The sequence below is a fragment of the Anabrus simplex genome, chromosome 11 (assembly GCF_040414725.1).
Source record: "Anabrus simplex isolate iqAnaSimp1 chromosome 11, ASM4041472v1, whole genome shotgun sequence".
In the NCBI taxonomy this organism is placed as follows: Eukaryota; Metazoa; Arthropoda; class Insecta; order Orthoptera; family Tettigoniidae; genus Anabrus; species Anabrus simplex.
This window is the reverse complement of record NC_090275.1, coordinates 129745548-129773391: the sequence shown is the minus strand read 5'-3', so window position 1 is coordinate 129773391 and position 27844 is coordinate 129745548. Positions and strand designations below refer to the sequence as shown.

At 38.8% G+C, this 27844-nt stretch overlaps 1 protein-coding gene across 3 annotated transcripts in view; it reads left to right on the top strand.

Moving 5' to 3' along the window:
• Positions 1 to 27844, top strand: part of LOC136883550 (E3 ubiquitin-protein ligase SIAH1B) — a 146801-nt gene that overhangs the window by 42174 nt on the left and 76783 nt on the right. For 2 of the 3 annotated variants that reach the window (XM_067155926.2, XM_067155924.2), the window contains exons 2-3: positions 16611 to 16691; positions 22609 to 22671. The gene's annotated coding sequence lies outside the window, so the exon portion shown is untranslated. Of the gene's footprint in view, positions 1 to 16610; positions 16692 to 17135; positions 17254 to 22608; positions 22672 to 27844 lie in introns of those variants that run through there. The other variant, XM_068229763.1, reaches the window with a different exon arrangement.

Below are 27844 nucleotides of genomic sequence, written 5' to 3'. Positions count from 1 at the left end.
CCCTTCACCCACGTCCTTAGGCAGTAGGCGTTCACATGGGGAAAATCTGCCTCATTTTTCGCAGCTTACCTCCGTATCAGCATCTTCCCAATCCATACTTAATTCTGTTTCCTTTTTATCCCCGAGTTGTCATGTTTTGCTTACTGTTAATAACCTTCCTTCTGTTGCGCTCCTCGATTCTGGGGCGGCAGTGTCACTTATTAGTTCCCAGTTTTATAAAGATTTACTTCACAATTATCCTCATTTGAAATATCTTCCATCTTCCCTTCGATGTCTTTCGGTTTCTAATCAACCCTTACAAATTTTGGGTAGTATCTTGTTACATATTAAACTACAGCACCTTTCTTGGCCTTTCACTTTTCAGATTGTTGAGGACTTGTCATTCCCGGTTATCTTACGAAATGATTTTTTTTTCGCATACTGGTCTCCTTCTCGATTCCGCCCAGTCTAAAGTTTTTTCCCTTTTCGGACAAGTTTGTTCCGTTAATTAGCATGTCTGATTTTCCTTTTCGTTCACATTCCCCACTTCCTACTATTAACTCTATGTATTCTGATCAGGTTCAAGCTTTACTTACCGAATTTTCTGATGTTATTACCTCTGATTTGGGAACAGTTAAGAATTTTTTTGCACATATCGATTTAGTGGATTCTACTCCGGTTCGCTCTTCGCCTTATTTTCTTAGCCCTCCTCGTATGAAAGTTTTAAATCAGTTGCTTCAGAAAATGCTTAAAGACAATACTATTATTCCATCATCTTCCGATTATGCCTCCCCCGCCTTTGTGGTGGATAAGCCTGATGGTTCTGCGAGGTTCATTGTTGATTACAGGAAGCTCAATGAGAAAATCGTCTGTGACGCCTATCCGATGCCTAAATTAAACATATGAGTAACAACACAGTAAAGGTTTCCACCTATTCAATACAGATATATTCACAATATTTAAAAAATTACATGGTGCTAGTTTCGACCCATCTAGGGTCATCATCAGCCATATCAAAGCAAAGATCACTCTTGACGAAATCCTAAGAACATGTCAAGAGTGATCTTTGCTTTGATATGGCTGACCCTAGATGGGTCGAAACTAGCACCATGTAATTTTTAAAATATTGTGAATATATTTGTATTGAATAGGTGGAAACCTTTACTGTGTTGTTACTCATATGTTATTCTCAGTTCAATACAGACCAACAACATGAAATTTATAACCCTTAATGCCTAAATTAAACTCGGCATTCCAACATTTTTCCAGTTCCAAATTTTTCTCAATTTTCGACCTCAATTCTGCCTACAATCAGCTTCCCTTAGATGACCTCAGTTCTCGGTATACGGCGTTCATTACTCCTAATGGGCTCTATCAATTTAAAAAAGTTCCTTTTGTCCTTAATCTAGGCTCCCAAATAATGCAGCGTTTTGTGGACTCCCTTTTTGCTGACATTAAGTATAAATATCTTTTTCCTTTCGTTGATGATATCTTAGTTTTTTCTCCTGATTTTGAATCGCATTTGTCTCATGCACGCGAAGTCCTTACTCGTCTTCACAATGTTGGTCTCACCGTTAATCCCTCTAAAGTTTTGATCGCCCAAACCTCGATTAAATTTCTTGGCCACATATTGAGCTCTGATAGTATTGCTGTTGACCCTGACCGTGTCTCCGCCATTAATAAGATACCCCCTCCTACTAACTTGAAACATTTACGATCCTTTTTGGGAATGGTCGGCTTCTACGCCAAGTACATCCCTAATTTTTCATCCATTGCTGATCCATTGAATAAACTTAAAAGGAAAGGGGTGAAATTTCACTGGTCCCCTCAGCAACAAATGGCCTTTGATCTTCTCAAATCTAAATTATCCCATGCTCCCCTCTTACAAATTCCGGACTTTAATCTTACCTTTGAACTATCCACTGATGCCTCGGACATTGCCATTGGCGCTGTCCTTCAACAAACTGTTAATGACCGTACGCTTCCTGTTGTCTATTTTAGCCGCCTGTTATCCCCTGTTGAACACAAGTATTCTACTTACGAAAAAGAAGCCCTGGCTCTTATTCTCTCAATAGAACACTTTTCTGAATACCTCGACCATCGTGAATTCATTGTCAGCACTGATAACTAGGCTCTTTCTTGGCTCCTACATAATGCCCCAAAAATTGGTCGTACTGGTCGTTGGTTATTCCGCCTGTCTCGTTTCAAATTCTCCTTAAAATTCGTTTCCGGTTATAATAATTCTGTCGCCGATGCTCTTTCCCGTCTCTTTGATGACCACCACCTTCAACCCTCCGAACTTGATTCCCTTCCCGTTAACTCTGTTATTTCCGTCTCTTCTTTAACTAACTTTCCCCTCTCTTTTCAATCTTGCTTGCACCATCAATAGCTTGACCCGCACTGTCAACAAATTTCTCAAGAAATTACTTCTCCTAATTATTCTGGCCCATTTCGGGTCCACCACCAACTCCTTCTTTTTAAACCTACCTCTAAAGCTACTCCTCGCCTGGTTCTTCCTTCCACTCTCCGATCTATGGTATTTCAATATTTTCATGATTCGCCTATGGGCGGCCACTTTGGGAGAGCTAAGACCTACGCTCGCCTTTCCTCCCAATTTTTTTGGCCGCAAATGCGTAAAGACATTTTTTCGTGGGTTCGATCTTGCCCTTCTTGTCAGAAACATAAACCGTTAAATCACCTTCCTTACGGCTCCTATGCCGCTTCTCCTGCTACTTACTCGTACGAAAAGTATTACATTGACATTGTTGGGCCTATTGTCAAATCCTCTAAATCCAATTCATATATTTTCACTCTGTTAGATGGTTTTTCTAAATTTCTTATTGTTCGTCCTTTGAGAAATATCTCCTCACAAACTGTTATCAATCTTTTGTTTAATTACATCTTTCCTATCACTGGTCTCCCTAAAGTTCTCATTTCTGATAATGCTTCGATTTTCACCTCTAGACAGTTCCATAATTTTTGTTTTTCTCTCGGCATAAAAAAAGTCTGCACTTCCCCGTATCACCCTCAGGCAAATACCATTGAACGCTACCACCGTAACCTGAAAACGTTTCTATCTATTTTCCACTCCCAAAACCAGAAATCATGGGACACCGAACTTCCTTCTTTTGTTCTGGCCCTCAACTCCACCATTAATTCCTCTACCGGTTGCACTCCGGCTAAACTCTTTCTCGGCCGTGAGTTGAATATACCTCTTGCTCTAACGTGGGATCTACCCTCGCTTTTGGACACCCCCTCTGATCATCTTAATCATTCCCAATTGCATTCTGCTTATCAAAAGTTCCTTCAGGCCGGAGAAGTTTACAAGAAACTGTGTAATTCTCGTGTCTTACCTAATAAATTTAAATTGTTTGATTTAGTTCTTCTTAGAAACCACCCCCTCAGCTCTGCACCTCAGAATATTTCTGCTAAACTCTCCCCTCGTTGATTGGGTCCCTTCCGTATTCTTTCTTTTCCCTCGCCTAATACCGTTCAGCTCCAGTCTGTGGAATCCCCTACTGACCTCTGAAAGGCTCATTTTTCTCTTCTTAAGCTGTTTCATACTTAATTCCTTCCCTCCCCCCCCCTTTTCCCTCACTCTTTCTCTTTTTCTTGCAGGGGGGGGGGGGGGGGGCAGATGTGTATTGATCGGGCCGGTTATTACTCTTTTTTTTTTTTTTGGCTTCTTCTTTTGCCTACTTAATTCGCTGTCCATCACCTTCTTCCCTTCACTTTTTTTGTTCTCCCTTTCTCCCCTTTTTTTCTCTTTTGTCTCTGCTCACCCAGGTCCATCTCCCACTGCCTAAAAATATATTTTCATGCCTGATCCTCCCCCTTTTTATATTTAATGTGGTCTTTTTTGTGTATTGTTTTTGTAATCTGTACGTTTCTATGCTTAATGTGTTATGCAGACCTTTTAATTAATTATGTTCCTTTACCCTGTCGATCTGGATTGTTCCCTTGCCCTCCTCTCGTTTCCCCCCCGTCCTTCCCCCTTTCTCTTTTCCTTCTTTTATCTGTTATCTTGTCACTCATGCTCTCCATTTTCTTTTCTTTTCGCCCTGCTGCTTCTGCCTGCCCTATCCTCGAGTTGGCGCCGCGCTGCGACTTCGTGGGACCTGCAGCTCTCTGTCTTCTCTTTCATCATTCTTCGGATCTGCTTCTCCGCCTGCCGTCGCCTATGCTGTCATCGGATTCTCTACTCTTTATCTACGCCCACATCGCTTGGCATCTCCTGGACCGCCATCGTCATCTCTATTCCTCATCGCCGTTTCGTCAGCAGCCACTCTAATCCTTCGGATTTCTTCGGGTGGGGGGAATATGTAACGTGTTCAAATCGCTTACCTTATCTTTCTTCTGCGCTCAAACCCAACGCATCGTTTCGCTACACGAACTGTCTGCCTTCATGCCTGCCACTTGACTGTCTGGACTGTTTCATCGCTCCACGCGAGGCCCTGTGACATCATCGCTTCTCGCTTGTCCCACGGCGATCTCGGTTCCGTATATATATGGGCTGCGTGTGCTTGTTCGATGTTCAGGTGTGGATCAGATTTTGTGATAGGCAGTGGAAGCTCTGGAAGTGTGCGCGGCTGGCCTGTGTACATACTGGTTTCAAAATTTCTCCGTTCAACGTACTGGGTGAGCAGACTTCATATTTCTCCTCATATTAACATTCATTCTATTTTGCCCTTTTCTTCGCCTTGTTAATTGGAATCCGAACTTTAGCCCTTTTTTTAAGGGCATTATGAAATTGACACTCTGGTAAAATTCTAACTCTGAACTTAAGATAGAAAAGTGAATCGAGAATGTGGACTGGACTCGCGCTGTGTGATGTGTGAACTTTGCCTTCCATTCATGTGATGTGGGAGCTTCGCGGCCTGATCAGTACTCTGTCTCCTTATCCCTCCTGATTTTTCTTCTTTCTTCGCCTCATTGCCCTCCTTTTGCCTTTCCCTTCCTTTATTATTTTTGTCCTTTTGTTTACCTTTGTTATTTAAGATGGTGTAGTGTATCGCGATATATCTACACTAGGTATGTTCGATGTTCATATGTTTTCCTATATTCTCTAAGCTGAACCACGAATCTGGGGGATTGTGGTAGTATCTTGCAAAGTACTCCCTTTTTTTGTATTGTAAACCTCTCTTCAGTTAAAATTACTGCCAATTGTTTTTAACTATCTTATTCCGGTTCATCAAATGGCCCTCCTATGGGAGCTTGTATGTAAACAAGAACATTGATTTGCTCAGGTTTAACCTTTTTACTCGAATTTGTACGAGTGAAGATATGTGTAATTCACGGGGCATTTACCCCTTGGTTGTGCCTCAGACAGTTGTAATTCTCAGGGTTTTTATCCCTTGTTGTAACCAAAGATAATGTTGATTTTTACGGGTCATTTTTACCCTTCGTTGTAATTGTGTGTGCCTATCTAAACTAGATTATTGACCATTGAAATAGTCCCTCGTGATCTGTTTTATATTTTTTTTGTGGATCTATATCTTGTTATTTTGAAAACTTTATTCAATATATATGTTATCTTAAAAAAAAAGAATTCTGTGCTTTGTGAGTTCCCTTTTCTGGTATTCCTTTCCTATGATTTAACATGCACTTACCACGATAACTCCTCTTGGGTATGGCCCACCATTAATGTTTTTTTTTTTTTTAATATTCCGAAGTACGGCTTTGTGTATTATACCTTCCTGTGCGCTCCGCTCTGCTGAGTTTATTGCCTTGTGAGTTAGAACTTGTATACTGGAGCATCCTGCCTCTTACGCATCGATCTTGAGTTTGATACTTGCGAAAGCCGTTTCTATTAACGCTCGGCGATATAGTGGAATCGACCTTTCATTTTTTTGATCTCTTCTAAAAAGGGGATTGGTAAGCTCTGGCCACAAGTGTGATATTTCGTGACATTTTACAACAAAGTGTACCTAACAACTGATAGTGATTTTTGTTGCCATAAGTAAATATTCCTTTGCTTGCAGGACCTAGTGTTTACAGTGCACTATGTCTTCTGGTATGGGCTAGAGCAATTTTGTTACTTTCATTGATCTGTCTCTGTCTTATCCTTGGCTTTGACAGTATGAAAGTGACTGAGGTATGAGCGATGCTAGTAATGCCATTCATTCTGCAGCCAGTCCCTGTTATGAATGGTGTGAAAATGTTGCTCATAGGGTCGGTTGGTGCATGCATTTCAGTGGGCTTGGCAGACTGATATGTAATTGCAACTTCTGGCTCGGTGAGGAAAGCAACGGGAAACTACCTCACTCCTCATTTCCCTAGTACGCCTCTTCAGTGATGCCTAGGCCATCTATGACAGCTGATGGCAGAGCTGTTGAGGATCCAACCAGCCTTAGGGCTGACGACAACATACAAGTAAATATTCAATAGTGTGAAACAGAAAATGTGATATTTACCTCTGCTTGCAGCGCATGTTCGGCTAGCAGACATTTCTTCTGAACTGAGTGTGTTACCATCCAACTGTGGTTAATATTTGGCACTAAAATACTGCTGACTTACAGGGCTGCATTCTGCAAGTCTACCCCCACTCTCCCTCCATGCCCCACCTCTCCATTACCACACCAGTACAAATCCAGGAGTAGAAATGTTAATAATATGGGCCGCTGCCGGAACAGACAGGTCCACCTAGTATGAATTGAACAAATAATCTAAAGATCCCTCCCAAAGACGAAGCAACACATCAACGGGAATGATATTCATACAAGACTGTATCAAGGTTCTAGAATCCTTCTCAATTAAGCAGCAGCCTAAAACTAAGAAACAGCTTAATATAGTACTCTTTACAATTCTGTGTCGTTACATAAGACCTGAAGTCAAGACGCTTACAGCTTCATTCAAAACGACGTTCTTGACCAGTCTGTATATAACAATCAGTTTTAAATCTCCACTAGTGTTTGACAACACATTTCAACATTAATTACGTCAAGAACTGAAAATGAAATATGTGGGTCAAATAAACTCCAGTACCAAAATCGTCTTTTCTCAGGACTTATGTTAGAGGAAGGAGATCCATTTTAGTTTTGAATATATTTTTAAGTTAAATAGAACAAGACTGACAAGTTTTAACTGTGTAAAAAACACAGTTAATTTAAATTTTATATTTTTCATTCACAACAATCTTTACCAGCCAACAACTAACAATCAGTTCTAAATCTCCTCTTGTGGTTGACAATGCATTCTGACATTAGTTACGGTACGTCAAGAACATGAAATGCTACACGGGTGGCCCAGATTGGTTGCGCAGTAGATGTTAGTTTTCCCTCGTTCTGCTCGTGACGTCATCACAGGAGCACCGTGGCTGTGTAGCATACAACCGCACGTGTATCTCATTTCGTTATTTATATATTATTGTCTTATAAAGAAATGATTTCCACGTAATAACTATACGTAATTTCTTTCCGTATATTGCTGTTGGTTTATATAGTGGCCTACTGTATTTTGCGTAGTGTGTGTGTCGTAGTTCGTTTCTGTGAGATCTCTGTTAACTTGCTGTATTTCGTGCAGTGAGGTGCGCTTATTTTTTTTCGTTAGTTGCGTTAACAGTGTCATAGTAGCTGAAGTGAAATTTATGTGTTCATAGTACAGTATCGTTGCGATAGAAAACCATGCCGTTAATGATTCACCGACCGAGATCGATAGCTGCAGTCGCTTAAGTGCGGCCAGTATCCAGTATTCGGGAGATAGTGGGTTCGAACCCTACTGTCGGCAGCCCTGAAGATGGTTTCCCATTTTCACACCAGGCAAATGCTGGGGCTGTACCTTAATTAAGGCCACGGACGCTTCCTTTCCATTCCTAGGCCTTTCCTGTCCCATCGTCGCCATAAGACCTATCTGTGTCAGTGCGACGTTAAGCGAATAGCAAAAAAAAAAAAGATTCACCGCAATCTACAGCGACACCTGATTGTTCAGCAGAGGGATTTCGGTACCTCGCCGGCTACATCGCCGACCATGAAAGAAAATATGACAGGTCAATGCGAAGTCCCACCGGGGAAATGCTTTACATTTCTTCCGGTACAGCCCCTGTGGGATGGATAGAAATGTTATCTTGGGGAGGTCTACTCGTTCCATCGTTAGAATGGTAAACCAAATAAAGGAATTTGAGTTAATTTTCAGGGACACTCACGGACGTGCTGAACTGTGATGCATACCTAATATTATACGCAATGTGCGTCAAATAATTAGCAGTAAATTCCCCGCTGTACCACCAGAAATATTAAAAATGTATGTTAGAACGAGAATATTGATACGCATACGACAAATGAACATTCGGACAAGAACTGAAAAATCCATAGCAGCTCATCGGCGAAAGGCACGACAGTGGATTTCATCTTCAAAAGCAACCACTTCATGACATCTAATCTCACAGGTAGGACTGTGTTCTAATGAAGTGTTTTTCCTGTTCTTTCTTATTGTTTAATTTTTTAAAAGTAGACTCTCTATGCGGAGCCTCCGTGGCTCAGACGGCAGCGCGTCGGCTTCTCACCACTGGATACCGTGGTTCAAACCCCGGTCACTCCATGTGAGATTTGTGTTGGTCAAAGCGGAGGCGGGACAGGTTTTTCTCTGGGTACTCCGGTTTTCCCTGTCATCTTTCATTCCAGCAACACTCTCCATTATCATTTCATAGCATTTATCAGTCATTAATAAATCACTTTGGGAGTGGCGACCCCATTGTAATAATAGGCTATATATGGTTCATTCAATACATCCCTGAACCGGTCAAAGACTGGAAAACAGGTTGCAGGTTTTCCAGCACTATCTATGCATGGTTTCGAATATGAACTTACTTCTGCTGCTGTTATAATATGTGTTAAGCTTTAAACTCGAAGCCTGCGGAAGTGAGTCAGTATATCGTATGTTAACATACGCTAGTTCCATAACGGAATTTCTACTGTAAAGATTTAATATGACAAAGATTTCATATCTCTAAATATTTATGTTTGCAGATTTGAAAGCGCGTAACCTTCCTCAAACTAATAGAGGAACTTGGAAATGTTAATAAATTTTAAGCGTTGGTCAGTGTGCCGTCACGTTATATTTTCGCCTTATTCGTAATGGAAATAATGAAAAGTTACTATGCTGTACTATTTTTCAATCTTATAACAGCAGTAATCTTTATGTCTGGTCTGCAGTTAGTTCTGAGAAACTGTAATGTTTGCTGATATGCGATTCCTACTGATTAGCGCGCTCTGGGCTCGACTGCTTTGCTTCTACTGTGACGTCATTTCGTTAACCAATAGCAGCTCGGCTCGCGTTGGGCCCAAACTTTAGTAGTGTTTAAGAACCTTGAAAATGCTATAGGAGGGTGAAATGAACCCCGGTTTGTAATATCCTCTTTACCCAAAACTTACGATAGAGGAAGAAGATCCATATTAGTTTTTGACATAAGTTAGATGAAATAGGACTGACAAGTTTTAATTGTGTTTAAACACCATTAATTTGTTTCCTACAGTTATGTTTTGTTCACATTTTAAAAATGATTATCCTGGATGTTCTCTCTCTCTCTCTCTCTCTCTCTCTCCTCAACCTGATAGTTGGTGGGTAGCATGACTTGATACGGACGTCGCCCTTTAATGCCATTGAGGAACCCTGCTCTTGGTCGTCCTCTTCTAGTCTTTCCTTCCAGTTTCCTTTCAAGTGTGGTTCACCATGATGAATCACCTATCCAACTACTGTACATCTTCTTTTCGCGATCATTTTCTCTAGACTGATGGTTTCTTCAGCTCTCTTGAGAACTTCTTCATTTGTTAGCTTGTGAGTCCAAGGGTATTCGTAACATTCGACGCCAGCACCACATTTCAAATGCATTTATTCTTTTCTTATCAGCCTTTAATAGAGTCCAAGTTTCAGAGCCATAGCCATAGGCGAAGCTCTTAATGAAATGCTTTCGTACTGGTAGGGATATTGACTTGCAGGTCAATAGGCTTCTTCTTTTTATTGAAAGCTTCTTTAGCCTGGACTATTTGAGAACGGACGTCCTTTTCACACCTCCCATTAGATGTAATGATGCTTCCCAAATAATTGAACTGATTTACTTGGGTCAATTTTTCTCCTTCCTACCAAATTTACCACCCGGAGTACATTTCATTATCTTGGTTTTTGTTTTGTTAACCTTCATATTACATTTTAGTTTTAGTAGATCATTCAGTTTCTTTAGTGAGGTCTCTATCTCTTTCTCACTTTCAGCTATGAGGGCAATATCATCCGCGAAACGTATTGTTTGGTGTAGTTGGCCATTTATTTTTATTCCATGGGTGGAGGTGGCTGAAAACTCTTTCATTGCTTCTTCTAAATACACATTGAATAATAGAGGCAACAGACCACACCCTTGCCTTATTCGTTTTCTTGTTTTCGCGTTGATTTGCTCCTTTCCTATAAGCGCTGTCTGGTTCTTGTACAGCTGATAGATGATTTTCCGATCTCTGTAGTCCACTTCCAGACTTCTAAGGGCTTTAAACATAATATTCCAGTTAACATTATCAAACGTTTTCTCTATATCAATGAAAGCAATTAGGATGTTCTTATTCATTCTTAGGGTTTGTTCAATAATTGTTCTAAGGCTCAGAATTGCTTCTCTTCCTCTGTTTCTTCTAAACTCGAATTGATCTTCTGAGATATTTTCTTCTATTCTTTTCTCCATGCGATGGTAGACAATTCTTGTAATAATTTTGGAGGCATGTGTTACCAGGCTTAACGTTCTATTATCTTGACATCGCTTTGCATGATTACTTTTTGGGATAGGTATCAACATAGTTTTCTCAAAATCTTCCGGTATTTCTCCGCTAGTATAAATATAATTTACTACTTGATATAAGGAATATTTTGCCTTATCCCCTAGAGCAGGGATGGCGAACCTCGTCCAACTAGTGTGCCATTTTAAGTCTGGTTTATTATTCTCAACTATTGACTGTGCCACTTGTTATTTTCCTTTAAGGAATGGCTACAACCTACACTCCGCGACTTCCTTCCCGAATTGCCAATTATGTTTCATATGTTATTTTATTTATTTATTTATTTATTTATTTATTTATTTATTTATTTATTTATTTATTTATTTATTTATTTATTAGATATTTATCTTGTAAATACATTTGATTGCATGTTCCGTGGTCGTATTTTTCAAATACTGCAAAAAATACATTTTTAAAAATGTAAGTTTTGAGAATACCTATTATGATTTGTAAATAAGTAAATAATAAGCTCCGATTGTAACACACTTCGTCATTAAATAGCCTATGTGTCGGTACGACGTAAAACAAATTTTAAGAAGATAAATATTATTAGATATAAAAATCAAAAATACTACCGGTAATATTGCCAATGGATTTCACTTCCTCCATAAGCTTCATTATCTTCCCATGTTGTCATAATTCGTATGCTCAACAATTTAACTAATTTCTACCTCATCATATTTCCGCAAGGAAATCAGAGAAAAAGCCCCAGCTATCCTTACTTGTAAGGTCACATCCATGCTTTCATCAAAACATACTGCATACATATGGAAGTTATCCAAATTAGCTTTCAATTGCTCCGCAACTTATTCACTCATTCTTATTATTCTATCCTTGACAGCAGTTCAGCTGGCTGGCATTCCTTTCATTCTGTTAATTATTTGTTGTTTGTTAGGGAAGTTTTCAAATAATGTGTCGGACATTAATAAGGAAGTTTATTTCAAGAACTCACCGTCAGAAAGCGGTTTCCCATGCATGCTGCACTATGCAGTGAGACAGATGGAAACAGCCGCATTGATATTATTCCTTGGCCGGAATGATGATACAAAGGAACTAGGTTGTTTTGTGTAAATGTTCGATATTTTGTGACACGAACTCTCTTCTTTCTTCATTTGGCATGGAACAAATATTTGAATGATTAGTCTCGAAATGGCACTTTACATTAAATGTGAGGGATACAATTGTTTTCGAACATAAGCAACACATCTTTCTATCGGTCCAAATTCCCTTGTCCACTGTTCTTGAAAAATCCGGTCACTACCTTTGTTAAGTTTCTGTTCTTCTCGGCACCGAAAACATGTTTGTGACCGTATACAAACTGTTATCTCACTTGACTTTCGGGCCTATCAGTGTAGCAGTGTTGCCATATTGCACATCCGGATTGAACTAGTATTTAGATTTTCGATATGTATTTCTTAGACCTGAAACACTATAAGATCTGCATCGTCTGTGGTACGAGACATGTATTAAAATATAATCATGTTCCATGTGGCGTGCCACCGAAATCGTGTTCGCGTGTCACATAGTGACACGTGGCATAGGTTCGCCATCCCTGCCCTAGAGCTTGTAGTAATTCACCTGGAATTGAGTCTACTCCAGCTCATTCAGAGCTTTATCAAATTCCTCTCTAAGTATACATGGCCCCAAATCATCTTGTTCTATCTCACTTTCATTTTCTATTACATCGTCATCTATTTGTCCTTCATACAGGCCTTCTACATATTCTTTCCAAATTATAGCTATCTTATCCTGTTCTATTATCGCATCTCCATTGCTTCCTTTTATAGTACTCGGGGCTTTATCTTTCTGTGGAACTGCCTCTGGACTTCTGTAAAAGCTTTTTCGGTGTTACCTTTGGTTATATTTTCATCCATCTGTTTACATTGTGCGTCGATCCATTCTTCCTTTGCTTTTTTAGTTTCTCTATAGATTTTATTTCTTATTTTCTTGTATTCTTCATGATTTCCTTTCCTTTTGGCCATCTGGCGCATGTTCATTAGTTCCAAAATGTAGGGTGTAACCCATGGCTTATAGATTTTCCTCTCTTCTTTTCCAAAACTATCTTCTGCTGCATCTATTATTTGTTTCTTGATTTTTTCCCATTTTTCTTGAGCACTACTTCCAGCCAGTACTTCAGTATTAATTTTGTTATTAGATTCTTCTTTAAACATTTTGATAGCCTCGCTGTCTTTCTTTAACTTACTCAAATTCCATTTTGGGGGGCGTCTTTCTATTCTTCTTTTCTCAAGTTTCACTTGGCCTGTTATTACCACGGGGTTATGATCCGTGTCAATATCAGCCCCAGGATAGCTTTTACTTGATTTTACTTGATTTCGATACTGTTCTCTAACTATTGTATAGTCAATTTGATATCTGCTACCATTTCCAGGCATTGTACATGTATATCTTCTCCTTTTTGGCTGTTCGAAGAGAGTATTTGTAATTACAAGAGAGTGACTTCGACAAAATTCTATGAGCTTTTCTCCCCTTTTGTTTCTGGAACCAAAACCATAATCGCCCACCGTATTATCTTCTCTGCCCTCATCCTGGATGTTAGTCTTAAGTCTTTTCTTATTTCTTAGTCTTAAGAAATTATTAACGTTTGTATACTATATTGTATATGGTTAAAAAGGTTCCAAACCTTGACCTAAGGTTGTCTACAGGCTGAAGATGCCCAAATTAATGTACCTGACCTGATAGGTCTACATACATTCATGTAGATTCAAACCACATTAAAAGTGGAAAGTATTGAATAGGTGGTTTTATTATATTATCCTTGAAATTCTATGCCTAGAGCTGCATTCTTTAGAAAGGCAACAATGCTAGAACACAACAGTGGAAGTAGAAACAATCGCAAGGATACAGGCGAATAAAGAATGAAGTGGATAGAAAGTGCAAGGTAGCTAAGGAAGACTGGCTGAAGGAGAAGTGCAAGGATGTTGAAGGCTGTATGGTCCTAGGAAAGGTAGGTGCTGCATACAGGAAAATCAAAGAAACCTTTGGAGAAAGGAAATCTAGGTGTATGAATATTAAGAGCTCGGATGGAAAGCCACTTCTAGGGAAAGAAGACAAAGCAGAAAGATGGAAGGAACATATCCAGCAGTTGTATCAAGGTGAAGGTGTAGAGAATTTGGTTCTGGAACAAGAAGAGGCTGTTGATGCTGATGAAATGGGAGACCCAATTTTGAGGTCAGAGTTTGACAGAATTGTGAGAGACCTAAATAGGAACAAGGCACCTGGAATTGATGACATTCCCGCTGAATTACTGACTGCCTTAGGAGAAACCAGCATGGCAAGGTGTAAGATGTATGAGACAGGAGAAGTCCCATCCGATTTTCGGCAGAATGTTGTTCTACCTGTTCCCAAGAAAGCTGGTGCTGACAGGTGTGAAAACTATCGCACCATTAGTTTAGTATCTCATGCCTGCAAAATTTTAAGACGTATTGTTTACAGAAGAATGGAAAAACAAGTGGAAGGTGAGTTGGGAGAAGATCAATTTGGCTTCACAAGAAATGTAGGAACACTGAAGCAATCCTGACTTTACGTCTGATCTTAGAGGATCGAATCAAGAAGAACAAGCCCACATACATGGCATTCGGAGATCTAGAAAAGGCATTCAGTAAGGTTGATTGGACCAAGCTATTTAAGATTCTGACGGTGATTGGGATCAGATACCGAGAACAAAGAATTATCTACAATCTGTATAAAAATCAGTCTGCAGTGATAAGAATCGAGGGCTTTGAAAAAGAAGCAGCAATCCAGAAAGGAGTGAGGCAAGGCTGCAGTTTGTCCCCCCTCCTTTTCAGTGTTTACATAGAGGCAGTACAGGAAATCAAAGAGGAATTTGGAAAGGGAATCGCTGTCCAAGGAGAGGAAATCAAAACCTTGAGATTTGCCGATGATATTGTTATTTTATCTGAGACTGCAGAAGATCTCGAGAAGCTGCTGAATGGTATGGACGAAGTCTTGGGTAAGGAGTACAAGATGAAAATTAATAAGTCCAAAACAAAAGTAATGGAGTGCAGTCGAACGAAGGCAGGTGATGCAGGAAATATTAAATTAGGAAATGAAGTCTTAAAGGAAGTAGATGAATATTGTTACTTGGGTAGTAAAATAACTAACGATGGCAGAAGTAAGGATGACATAAAATGCAGACTAGCACAAGCAAGGAAGAGCTTTCTTAAGAAAATAAATTTGCTCACTTCAAACATCGATATAGGAATTAGAAAGATGTTTTTGAAGACTTTCGTGTGGAGCGTGGCATTGTATGGAAGTGAAACATGGACGATAACTAGCTCAGAAAGAAAGAGAATAGAAGCTTTTGAAATGTGGTGTTACAGAAGAATGCTGAAGGTGAGATGGATAGATCGAATCACAAATGAAGAGATCCTGAATCGAATTGGTGAGAGGAAATCGATTTGGCTAAATTTGACGAGAAGAAGAGACAGAATGATAGGACACATCTTAAGACACCCAGGACTTGTTCAGTTGGTTTTTGAAGGAAGTGTATGTGGTAAGAACGGTAGGGGTAGACCAAGGTATGAATATGACAAGCAGATTAGAGCAGATGTAGGATGCGGTAGTTACGTAGAAATGAAAAGGTTAGCACAGGATAGGGTGGCATGGAGAGCTGCATCAAACCAGTCTATGGACAGAAGACTAAATTAAATGTCCCTTATAGGGGAGAGCAGGTCTGAGGAGGTTAAGCAAAAGTAACATTTAAATAGGACTTAATGGAAATGAAATTAGTTCCTACTAGCACCCACTTTTCTGTTTGAAGTTAAAACAACCTGATACAAATAAAGGAAAGCTAAAATTATTGAAGATTTAAACAAATGGATGTTAACATTGGGTTTATTGTGAGGAAACCTAACAAGGATCTGTTAGTGGTAAAATAACAGATCAAAATTTTGCACTTTTTTGTATGATTATTTCCTGTACATGGTCTTTTATCTCATGCACATTTCTTGCACTTGACTCTACAGCCTTTTCTGCTCTCATTTTGTATCTCGGCAAGTGTTGATCTTACGCTGCTTTGGCTCTCAGTTTCTCTGCAGCATAATGCACAATTCGGCTCTTGCAAAGCAGGTGGATGTAGCTCTGAATGAAACCTGCAGAGCAGTTGCAGGATATCTGAAAGCAACCCCTACTGAGAAAATGTATTGCCTGACTGGCATCGTTCCCCCTGGTATTCAGAGGGAAGTGGCTGCAAGATAAGAGAGTCGGAGTGGTCATGAGCTCAGCTGGACTATTTAAGAGGATTGTTAGTGGAAGACCAGTATACCTCAAGAAGTGGGGGGGTGATTGCAAGGAAAAACAAACTACCCCACACATGTGTAACTGTCCAATGTACACTTGAAGACCTGGTTCAAGAGTCCTAGGAGGAACTTGGTGTGCCTTGTGTAATATTTGTTATGTTTATGGAGGTTGTATGAATGCTATGACACAAAGTAACTGCATTACGGTAACACAAGCAACAAGGATATGAACTGGTTCGGGACGGGTCTAACAGTGGACAAGTGCCACTTAGTAAACAGTCGTCATTCCAGTAATAGAATTGAAAATAGTAAAAATAGGAATAAAAAATAAATATCACAATGGTTTAAACCAGCCAGCCCTGCCTAGTTCTTTCAAACATAATAATTAACTGTACTATTATTTTATCAATTAGCCCATTTAAAGTACTTAGTCACAAGTTTTTGCCTTCCATTGTGCTCATATTACTTTCATTTATTTTACTCGGGACATCTTTGGTCCAAGATGTTCCATTCATTCTCGTGGTCACGTTACCCGTTTGTGAATTTTGTACGTACAGGTGTCTTCTTGTGTGAATTCTCCTCATTTAAAAAATGTTTTATTATATCTTGTTTACTCTTGTTGCAGTCCTCATCTGAGAGCAGTGTAGGCGATTCTCCTCCTTCATCACCATCTTCTGTCGGCCGCAACTTGTCATCTTCATCAGAGGTTTGTACTTGTTTGTTAAATGGCGCTGGTAATATTAATAATAATAACAAAATTTAGGCTGCCTGCGCATCAGTTTCCACATTCTGCTTTACTTAGTCGATGGTAAAATGTACTGCTCAAGACTCTATTTCCGGCTGGGTCAGCATTTTTAACTTTGTCCGGTTAATTCGTCTAGCTCAGCAACTGGTACACTACACGCCATCCCTCCACAGGGGTTAGCATCCAGCAAAATCAAAAGGGATGACCTCAGGATATCCATATTGACGCTTGAGAAGAAGTCCACCTTTCAATACATACACTGCCTGACAAGCACCCAGAAGGAGCGGTTGAAAGTGAATGAAAATACATATACTGAAAGACCCTATGCCTTTATTGAACTGATTACAATATGGGATGAAGGAGACATGGCCGTTGGCAGTTACAGGTGGAATGTTGGCGCCAGGTCAGTAGGGTGTCGCACCCTGACCGCAATGCAGTTCGGAATGGTGTCAGACAGGCTTTGGATTCTCTCCTGAGGCAAGTTCGTCCACAGTTTTTGCAGCTGTCCCTCCAGATCCCGCAGGTTAGTACTAGGACGGAGCCCCTTCCAGTGTTATCCCACACTTGTTCAATGATGTCGAGGTTCGGGGAACTCGACATGCTCTAGGCAGTCAATAGACACGCGTGTTGTATGTGGACATGCAATATCTTGGAACACTGTCCTTGGGTGCTGTGCCATAAGGGGTAGGACGTGCAGATGCGGAATGTCTGTGACGTATCGTTGTGCCGTCAAAGTATGCCGAAGCACTATTAGAGGTGACCTGAATGCATATGGCTTTCCCGCACCATGATGTCAGGGATTACGAATGTGAGTTTTTCTACAATATGGGCAGGATCTGTGACTCTGCCCTCAATGCTGCAAACCCGCACATGACGATCATCGGAGGTTATGGAGAGGCGGGACGCATCACTGAACATGATGCGACGCCAGTCGTCGCCTGTCCATGCTCCCGGGCAGGCACCACTCCAAATGCAGGCGTTGGTATTCTTGTGTTAATGGCAACTGACGCATGGGGCATCCGGCGGATTCAAGTCGTCGAGACCCTGCAGGAACTGGCAGGATGTTGTAGAATCGCCAGTACATGTTCGCGGATGGCGGGTGCTGAAGTTATGGGATCCCGCATCGCTTGGCACACCATATGACGGCCACCCTCGGAGTGGTGTTTGTTTAGTATTAAAAACTTCATTTTTTGTCCGTATTGACTCAAGATTTTACAATGCTTAGTAAAGCTAAAGGTTCCACCTATTCAATACGTTATCGTAATGGTCTATTTAGAACATCACATATTTATTTAACTTATCATAAAATACATCTTTGGGACCGGTTTTGGCAATCCACTATGCCATCATCAGCCATTGAGTTTTTTATAGCAAGGAACATTCGAAAAATTTAAAAATATGCAATAGGAAGTCCTATTCTTACATTAAAAACATTAAAACTATAGCTAAATAGCATAGGCCCATTGGTACTATACAAATAACATGTCTTTTTGAAAAATACAATATTGTTTAGTGCATCTAAATTTATTTTTTATATATATAATTGGAAAAGTCTATGATTTGGTGTAGCTTATGTACAATAGAATCATGTGAAATTGATAAAAGAATCTATTTTTGCCATTTAAACCACAGTTTTAAAAACAAGAAGTCCCATTTTACATGGAAAATATTAAAAATTGGCTAGTTAGTATTAACCTTTTTTTATGTTATACAAGTAACATGTCTTTTAAAAAAAATAGTATTATTTGGTGTGTCTAGAATTGTTTTTAGGTGCTTAAAAAGACTATGGTTTGACATAGTTGATACACAGGAAATTTTCTATAAAATTGATGAATGATTCTATAAAAACCTCTGTCATTTTGTAAACACAGTTTTTTAGTTCCTCATAATATGCGACTTGTACTGTTTTAGATAATAAATACAGGTTCTTCTTCCTTAAAACTTATTGACATAACCGTCTGTTTGACTATGTAAGGAGTAGCAGATTCTGATGTGTTTTTTCTTGTTTGAGTATTTGAACCTTGCTTCTAGTATTTTCCAATGTAAATAACTGAGTGGCTGAGGCCGAAACTATGGTTAAGATCTTGAATATTATTTTATGTGCCAGATGGAAATGGGCCGTAAATAGTGTTAATCTCGAACCAGTACGGACCTAAAAAGGAAATAGTGAAATGAGTATGAGTTATTGAGAACGATACGCGGTACTATAGAAAAGAATTGAAGATATGAAACTCACCTCAGGTTGAATGTAACAGCGTGCAGAGAGAGTGAGGAACAACTGTTGAATGTCAAACGCCAACCAGCCGGCTCAGCTGTAAGGGGAAGGGGACGCAGGAGAGGTTGCGTTCGCGTGTGCCTGTGTGTCAGGGGGGCGTGGGCTTTGCCAGGGATAGTAGGCTAGCGCGCTACGTAATATTTTATACACTGATTGATTTTTAGGAATTTTTAAACTGTTAATCAATGAAATAAGCATGTCAAATAAAATTGTAGGTTTTTCCGAAATATCATTTAGATTGTAGTTGGGATTATAATATTGATCTAAAGTAATGTAACATTGCTCTGTTAGGTCTAGGAGCGGGCCTTGATTTATTGTTTCGATGATGTCCAAGTCCTTGTTGATACCGTAAAAATTGTGTTTGTATTCCTGTATGTGCTGACCTATTGCCGAAAATTTTCTATATTTTATGGCATTGACATGTTCATTGTATCTGATATTAAATGATCTCCCAGTCTGTCCAAGGTAAACACTGGTACAGTCGTTGCAATGAAACCTATATACACCTGATCTATCGAATGGGTTTTGTATATTAACCGATTTGGAGTTGTAAAAAATATCTAAATTTCTATTATTGGTTTTGAAGGCAATATTGACATTTCTTTTTTTTAAATATTGGTTAAACGGAAAATGTCAGAGTTAAAAGTAAAAGTAGCATACGTTTTTGTTTTGGGTGTTTCTTTTTGTAATTTAGTATTGGGTTGATGTTTAAATTTATTTATTATGCGTTCTATAAAACATTTGTTGTAGCCATTATAAGATGCGATTTTGCGTATAGTGTTGAGTTCTTTTTTACGTTCTATATTGGACATGGGTATATTAAATGCTCTCTGTATTAAATTATTGTATGTAGCTGTTTATGGCTAGGAGGATGTTCAGAATCGTGTTTGATGGTCGTGGCTGTATGTGTCGGTTTTCTCTACATTTTGTATTCAAAAGAGGATGGGCGCCTGGTAATGGTTAGATCTAAAAAATGTAGGGTTTTATTGCTTTCAGATTCTATTGTGATTTTTATGTCATTATCGATGTTGTTGAGATGTATTAAGGTGGAAGGGGCGTCGGTAGTGCGTTGATCCATTATTATAAATGTATCATCTATAAATCTGGCCCAGAAGGCTATATTATTGAATGTCTTATTATTTATGATTTTAGTGTGTCCCTGAAAATCTATATAAATGTTAGCTAAGATACCTGATGCCGGCGAACCCATTGCTAGTCCGTCCTGTTTATGAATTACATTGTTGAAAATGAAATAATTATTGTTAGTTAGGAACTTCAAGATTAGTATGAAATTGTCTATTTCAAGTTTACTAAGTGTGCTGTGAGTGCGCAAATTTTTTAGAACGATTGGTATAACTTTTTCAGGTTTGATGTTGGCGTACATATTGGTGATATCGAATGAATGCATGGTATGATGTGCCTATAATTTGAAATTTTCTAGTTGCTTAATTAGTTCTGAAGTATTTCTTATTGATTTCTTAGCTTGAAATGTATAATGCTTGCTTAAAAATTGTTGTATAAACTGCGCTGTTTTGTACAGAGGGCTAGGTCTGAAGTTTATTATGGGGCGTATAGGAACACCATTTTTGTGTATTTTAGGTTGTGCTTTTACTGTTGGTAGACTGGGGTTCATGTTAATTAATTTGTTCTTTTCGCTGTCAGTGAACGTTTGGCGTTTGACATTCAACAGTTGTTCCTCACTCTCTCTGCACGCTGTTACATTCAACCTGAGGTGAGTTTCATATCTTCAATTCTTTTCTATAGTACCGCGTATCGTTCTCAATAACTCATACTCATTTCACTATTTCCTTTTTTAGGTCCGTACTGGTTCGAGATTAACACTATTTACGGCCCATTTCCATCTGGCACATAAAATAATATTCAAGATCTTAACCATAGTTTCGGCCTCAGCCACTCAGTTATTTACATTGGAAAATACTAGAAGCAAGGTTCAAATACTCAAACAAGAAAAAACACATCAGAATCTGCTACTCCTTACATAGTCAAACAGACGGTTATGTCAATAAGTTTTAAGGAAGAAGAACCTGTATTTATTATCTAAAACAGTACAAGTCGCATATTATGAGGAACTAAAAAACTGTGTTTACAAAATGACAGAGGTTTTTATAGAATCATTCATCAATTTTATAGAAAATTTCCTGTGTATCAACTATGTCAAACCATAGTCTTTTTAAGCACCTAAAAACAATTCTAGACACACCAAATAATACTATATTTTTAAAAAAAGACATGTTACTTGTATAACAAAAAAAAGGTTAATACTAACTAGCCAATTTTTAATATTTTCCATGTAAAATGGGACTTGTTGTTTTTAAAACTGTGGTTTAAATGGCAAAAATAGATTCTTTTATCAATTTCACATGATTCTATTGTACATAATCTACACCAAATCATAGACTTTTCCAATTATATATATAAAAAATAAATTTAGATGCACTAAACAATATTGTATTTTTCAAGAAGACATGTTATTTGTATAGTACCAATGGGCCTATGCTATTTAGCTATATTTTTAATGTTTTGAATGTAAGAATAGGACTTGCTATTGCATATTTCTAACTTTTTGAATGTTCCTTGCTATAAAAACTCAATGGCTGATGATGGCATAGTGGATTGCCGAAACTGGTCCCAAAGATGTATTTTATGTTCTAAATAGACCATTACGATAACGTATTGAATAGGTGGAACCTTTAGCTTTACTAAGCATTGTAAAAAAAAAAAAAAAAAAAAAGTGGTGTTTGTTGGTCGACCCGAACCTGCATGACATGATTGGGTGCCCTCGTGTTCTCATTGAGTCCAACATTGGGCCACAGTGTTATCTGAATGGCCCACATGCCTGGCAGTTGCACGATACGGCCAACTGACCTCATGCAGTCCCACAATGCATCCTCTGTCAAATGCTGTCATTTGGTGGATAGGCTGTCGAACGCATCTGGTGGGCGTTTTACACGTTACAGATCCTTGTAAATCTAATAATTTACTCGCATATCATTGGTATGAATGTATACCGATATGGGATAATATTGGACCACTTCTTGTGGGTGCTTAACATTTTTTTTTGTCAGGCAGTGTATATTATGTTGTCTTAACAAGAAATACACTTATTTGATGTATATCCCCTGTTTTTGTGGGACATCTTCAGCTTGAGAAGATAAAAAATACATATATTCTAAAATGTAGTCACAGCTTGTCTGTAATATTGTTAGTTCAGATACATTGTTTATAGTTCCATTATTTTAAGGGTGGCTGTTCATAAGTCATGACAACCCGTATGGTACATGTTGAATGAAGTGGTGTGAAGTGGGTGGTGGGTTTGGATATTCACATTTAGTGAGATGTACATCACCCGCACTCAATGTGTATATACGAACTGTCAGAGCTGATAGGTGGATAGTGATGTAAATGTATTGTGTTTTCTTCTTTCAAACTTTGTAAATTGCTTTCTTTGACTATATATATATATATGATAACTTGTACTTATTTTTTACTCATTTTTCACTGGTTGTGTAAATAGTTTATAGGTTGTCATTATTCATCATACGCCAAATAAATAAATGAAGCGGTATTTCCTTCTGTTTCCAGTCCCTGGGGATGGAGTCCTTCACTGATGCCTCCTCAAACACTGACAGTGAAGATAGCAACTCTGTAAGTACTCATTTGCCTCCATTAGGCTTATTATTTCCCCATAAGATGACGCTCCTATACCTAGGGTCAGTCAGGGTAATTATGAGACAGACAAAAAAAAGGGAAAAAACGAGACACTCAATTTTTTCTGCTCTGATTAATAATCTCAACACTTTGCATGAATGATATTATATATTAGTCTTATATCCATTATGGTAAAATAATTGGAAAGTGGCCGAACTATATATCTAGCAGTAGACAAGTTTTTCCTGAGTGGTGTTTTTTCTAACCAAAAAACTTTCATGCATTGCACTTTGTATTTTGTTACTCTGGTTCAACCCAAATATCCAGGAAAATGTTTCTGGTGTTATTTGGTAGTGTAAGGTAGAATCTTCTTTTTCAGCTTGAAAACACAATTTTAAGTTTATAATTTGAGAAGGAAATTAATTTTTTTTTTAAGGGGTAAATATGAGACATCATTAGGGTAAAAGTGAGACACTTTTAGGGGGAAAATGAGACGGTTGGTACACTTGTTTCTGTACCTAAATACTTATGTTTGTCATTCCTACAGACTCCTTTCCTGATATACTTCCTGAAAATTCTTTCAAAAATCAAACACACTGACAAAACCATGATGAAGCGAAGAAGTGTGGACCCAACAACAAAGGTGATAACATCTGAAGAGTATTGCCAGCTTGTGAGGGAAAAGCAGAAACCACTTCATAAGAAGGATAGAAAGGGTACAGGTATTCAAAAGGCAACAGTTCCAGTAGTAAAACCTCCATCTAAGACAACAACAGAAGTTCATTCTTCTGACTCAGCTACAAGCGAAGATGAAGATTGGCAAGGTAGCGGTGACAGTCTTGATGAAGTTGATCTGCTCCGCACAGATGCTGTGGAAATGACCATGGCAGGTGAAGTAAATCCGGGTGACTTTGTATTTGTACTTTTTGAAAGTTCTGGAAAGCGGCATTCTTTTCAATATAAATATGTTGCCACTGTTCAGAAAGTTCTGGCACGTGGAGACATGCAAATTATGTGTCTCAGTTGTGTGGACAATAACAAAACTGTGTTCAGGCTTAATGAAAATGATGTATCCGTTGTGGAAAAGTTAAAATTACTAGGGGAAAGGTAGAGCCATTACATTTGCATTCCCAGAAACAGTTGATGTTTTTGAAAAAAAAACTAGAACTCCTACAATTTCTGTTAAGCCAGTTTTAACTGAGTGATATGTCTCATTTTTTCACCATTCTGATTACAATGGGCACTATGTATTTATTTAGTATAATTAAAATGTAACATAAATTCAGACATAAAGCTCCAGTACCATTTCATTAGATGGTATAATGTCAACAATCTATACTATGTAATAGGGAACATGCATGATCCAGGGTTTTAATTAAAAATATGCTAATCTGATTCAAAATTTCATGCAGAATTCAAAAATGTGATCAGAATGTACAAATAATAACTCCAAACATGATAAAAATCTACGAAAATGTCACGTCACGCAAGTACGCGATCTCATTGGTCTGACGTCATCGTACAGGTTGACTGAATTAGCAGACGAAATAACACATAGTGTGCTGTGAGAAGCAGGATACACTTCGCGTATTTCTACTTTACGTTAGTGTCTAGTATGGTTAAATTCGAAGTCTATACATTGGATAATAATCTGAGTGGTATATTTTAGACTTAAAATGAATCCTGCGCAGACAGTGAGGCAGAAAACTTGTAAATGGTGTAGAGTTCCGATGTGCAATAGCACATCGCATACCATACCAAACAAATTGTTTATACATGTTCCAAAGACGCTAAAACTAGGGAGAAATGGATTTTGGCGAGCCGGAGAAATACTGGTGATATATCGGAAAAGTCTACAGTTTATTTTTTTGAAGATTTTAACATAAGATGAATTTGTTTGAATTTTCAAATCACTTTTCTATGTCAGCTGTTCTAGTGGTAAAACTTTAAATTTTAATGTATGATGCTTTATTTAAATGCTTCAATTACATCTTGGAATATGAAAGTAATAAACAGTGCATTAAATAATGCTGATTATTAAAGTATTCTCCAAACCTAACCTATGTTTTGGCTGATCCATGTCAAGATAATAAATCAACGGGGTTATGAACCATTTTGACAGCTCTAATTCTACCCATATATCTTGGCATGGGACAGTTATGTATGTCTTTATTGAAGAGCTTAATTGGTAAAGAAATTTAGGCTATATCTAAATACTCTATAATGTAACAAAGAATAGGCGTGTACATCATGAAAGGAAACAACGTGAATTTAACAAATGTATAACTCTACACAAAACCAATGCTTGTCTGTTGGGGTCTTATAAGTTAACAATGCTCAATTATAATAATGATCATAATGTTAATGAAATAAATAACATAATTGCACACAGGTGAAAATAGTGATGTAGGTGTTTAAAATATTATCCAACTTAGCCTAAGTTTTAGGTTATACAAGCCAAGTCAATAAACCGAAGGGTAAAAATACCGCGCAAGTTGGCCGTGCGGTTAGGAGCGCGCAGCTGTGAGCTCGCATCCGGGAGATAGAAGGTTTTGAACCCCACTGCCGGCAGCCCTGAAGATGGTTTTCCGTGGTTTCCCATTTTCACACCAGGCAAATGCTGAGGCTGTACCTAAGGCCACGGCCGCTTTGTTCCCATTCCTAGGCCTTTCCTGTCCCATCGTCGCCATAAGACCTATATGTGACGGTGTGACGTAAAGCAAACAGCAAAAAAAAAGTAAAAGTCACAGCACCCAAAGACATTCCTGTATTGAGCGACTAAAATGTCACCAGGACACTTTTCTTTCCTGATATGCTCAGCTTGTTAAAAGCCAAATGTAATTAATGTTATTGGCTTCACGCCCCGCTAACTACTTCTACGATTTTCGGAGACGCCGATGTGCAGGAATTTAGTCCTGCAGGAGTTATTTTACGTGCCAGTAAATCTACCGACACGAGGCTGACGTATTTGAGCACCTTCAACTACCACCGCACTGAACCAGGATCGAACCTGCCAAGTTGGGGTCAGAAGGCCAGCACCTCAACCGTCTGAACCACTCAGCCCGACTTGTGAAAACTAGATGAAGTCATATTTATCTTTATCATGTTTAACTTTTTCCCTCCACAAGGATATTTAATTCTCTTTCATGGGCCCCGGAAGTGGGTAGGCCAGTTGCCCCAACCATAAATATATATTTGTTTCAGAAATGATAGGTTATAGACCTACAGTACTATGATCTTTCTTTCTTTCTTTCTTAATCAGTTTATCCTTCAGGGTTGGTTTTCTCTCGGACTCAGCGAGGGATTTCACCTCTACCACTTCAAGGGCAGTGTCCTGGAACGTGAGACTTTGAGTATGGTGATGAAACTGGTGAGGAGGGCCATTACCTCGCCCAGGCGGCCTCACCTGTTATGCTCAACAGGGGCCTTGTTGGAGGATGGGAGGATCGGAAGGGATAGACAAGGAAGAGGGAAGGAAACGGCCGTGGCCTTAGGTGCCTGGAGGAGAAGTAGGAAAATACGAAAAACCACTTCGAGGATGGCTGAGGTGGGATTCGAAACCCTTCTACTCAGTTGACCTCCCGAGGCTGAGTAGACCCCGTTCCAGCCCTCGTACTATTTGTTCTCAACTTTCATGGCAGAGCCGGGAATCGAAACCGGGCCTCGGGGAGTGGCACACATTAACCACTACACTACAGAAGCGGACTAGTACTATAATGCTACCTATATGTTTATGTTAGTGCTGAAATCCGATTTCTTACTTTACTAATGCTGAAAGCCCGAAAATGTAATGTTATTCTTTAATAGGGGAATCAGTCTAGAAGGAAATGTTGAAAGTGATGTGATATCTATCCAGGTTCGTTGTTATCCTAATACTATGTGTTACACTACATTGCACGTATATAAAGGACGCCACTTACAAACTTGCTTGTTATCCGCCAATTTCTGCGGCCACAAAAGTCACATTTTTCAAGAATGATGACATCTACACATGGTAGATTGTCTGACTGTGCTGTTTTGAACCTTTCTTCTGTCATTTCGAAGTTATTCGTGATCATGAATAATAAACAATCGGCTTTTAGCAACGGCTGATGCACAACGGCTGGCAGAGCTCCATGCGGTACTGGATCGTGACGTCACTGCGCGCCGCTTACGTCAGAGGCCGTTTCACTCGCCTTGCGGAAAGGCACTATGAAATATATTTTTTATGGTAGAAAACAAGGCAACATACCACAATGTAATACGTTTACGTACTATTTCATTGGTGTACTTTTCAAAAAAAATATTTTTGAAAATGATGCATGTTCCCAATTTTTGTCAAGAATAAGGATAAAAATGTATCTCAAGCCTAAATTCAGTGGTATCAAAACATGGCCATTTTGTTTCTATAATAAAACTGAGGAAAGTGTTGCAGACTAATACACCCAGATTTTTTCCTGTCTTCCTTTGACCCTAAGCTGTCTTACAATTACCCTATTAACTCTCCAACATGTTTTTACAGTCTGCTACAATACTGTATCACTTTTCCCCTGGGTTGTCTCATAATTCCCCCTTTTGCAGGTTAAAAATGAGAGACACATTTATATTTATTTTTCAAAAGTTAATGAATATATAGTAATCTGTTGTTTCCAATGTTTTTTGTAACACCAGTCACAACTTATTATGATTATTTGTATAACTGTCACTGTTGTAGTTTGTAATTTATGAACAAAGTTGTAAAAAATGTCTCATATTTACCCTGACTGACCCTAAGTATCCTAAAAGTGTGTGCATTATTGTATAATGATGACATTAATGTAATACATACTTGAATAAAATTCATACTGCTGTAATCTGTACGTTTTTATTTGTTTACTCCAGAACTGAATACAGTTTTCTGATTTTGGTACATAAAGAAATATGGCTCATCTTTGTTTATGTAATCTGATATATCTCAGCTGGTCACGTTCACCGATCCCAACCCCTTATTTAGGAAGTTGACTTCAAGGTTCGAGGCCTGTAGCTGTTGGCTTGCATTCGGGAGATAGTGGGTTTGAACCCCAGTATCAGCAGCACTGAAGATGGTTTTCCATGGATTCCCATTTTCACACCAGGCTTTATTTTAATCAAGGACACGGTCGTGTCTTTCCATAGCCTATCCGATTTGGCTAGGTTGCGTGCGCAATGCATG